The sequence below is a fragment of the Typha latifolia genome, chromosome 2, assembly GCF_019914945.1.
Source record: "Typha latifolia isolate L0001 chromosome 2, TyphaL0001v2, whole genome shotgun sequence".
Classification (NCBI taxonomy): Eukaryota; Viridiplantae; Streptophyta; class Magnoliopsida; order Poales; family Typhaceae; genus Typha; species Typha latifolia.
In genome coordinates, this window is record NC_133087.1 from 8,870,969 (window position 1) to 8,872,391 (window position 1,423).

The following is a 1,423-nucleotide window of genomic DNA, read 5'->3' on the forward strand; positions in this document are numbered from 1 at the left end:
TTGCCTACTTAAGTTAATCATCTCCTTTCATTTTAAAACCCAAGCCAAACTTCTAACTTAAAATCAAGTAGACGTCGGCCAAATGATTTCACATAGCTCATAGGAACCTCTCAAAAAGAGTTATCTTTTGGTAAGCCCAGTGAGCACCTTCCAAATTATAATGTCTAGGTAAATTCTGTCAAAAACGAGAGCCATACTAAGGCGCCTAAGGGAACTGGTATTCTGAAGAGGCCAACGCCCACCAGTATTCCTGAGAACTTACCTGGTTGTGATTTGGTAGGTCTTAACTAGTAAACCTCTAGCTTACTCTGAAAGGGAGTAGGAGCTCTCTAATTAGAAGAGAAGTAATTCTCTACAAGATTAGAATTGAAAAAAAAATTGCTTACTCTCATATTATACTTTAAAAACACAAACTATTGACTATGATTTGCTTGGTAAGATTTGTGTTTGTAAAGCCTTTTTAAAAACTTAGAAATTGGTTAGGTTCGAGATAGTTCTAGTCAGCTTGCTAGGAAAAAAATGACTTAAAACCATCAATCGGTTCATGATGATACCATAACTTTACATGAGCGATTTGCCCCTAATGGAACCCAACTTTCAAAATGCATTGTGTTACCTAACACTAATGCAACTCATTTTGAATTAAAACCTGCCATCCTTCAATTGCTTCCTACCTTTTATGATAAGGAAAATGAGAATCCATACTCTCATGTTGATGAATTCTTGGATATTTGTTCAACATTCAAATTTCAAAACTTTTCTGATGAATCTGCTAGGCTAAGGCTATTTCCTTTTTCATTGAAATACCAAGCAAGAGCTTGGTTGAATCACTTAGAGCCTAACTCAATCACCACTTGGAGAGATCTGAACTATAAATTTGTGTCCAAATTTTATCCTATGCTTAAAACAAATCAATATAGATTGGCCATCTCCACTTTCAAGCAGAAAGAGGAAGAGAAATTTCATGAGTCATAGGAAAGGTTTAAGGATCTTCAAATTAAGTGCCCTCATCACAATTTTGAAAAATGGTGGTTAGTCCAGTATTTTTACAATGGTCTAACCGACACAAATCATAATCTGATTGAGTCCATCAGTGGTGGGAACCATTGTCTTCGACCACCCATCGCCGAGAAGCGACTAGTGCTCCCTCATTCCCTTTCTTCTCTTCTCTCCCTCTCTCTCTCTCTCGTTCGTCGGAGCAGAGCCGCCGGCGAGAGGTCGGTCGCTGGCTGGCCAGCAGCCCAACCAGTGACCAAGCCCCTCCCTGTCGCACGGTCCCCTCCTCCCTTCTTTTCCTCTTCTTCTTCTTCTTCTTCTTCTTCTTTCTTTTTCTTTTTCCTTTCTTCTTCTTCTTCTTCCTCGGCTTCTTCTCCTTCTCTTTCTACATAGTGTTGGGCTCGGCCCAGCACTCTAGCAGGCAGTG

General features: G+C 39.8%; 1 non-coding gene across 1 annotated transcript; it reads right to left on the minus strand.

Annotated features, from left to right (window-relative positions):
* Nucleotides 1-912: 912 nt before the first annotated feature.
* On the minus strand, nt 913-1,019 carry LOC140783105 (small nucleolar RNA R71). The gene has a single exon (XR_012108058.1). It is a non-coding gene; the product is annotated as a small nucleolar RNA R71 (small nucleolar RNA).
* Between the last annotated feature and the right edge of the window lie 404 nt (nt 1,020-1,423).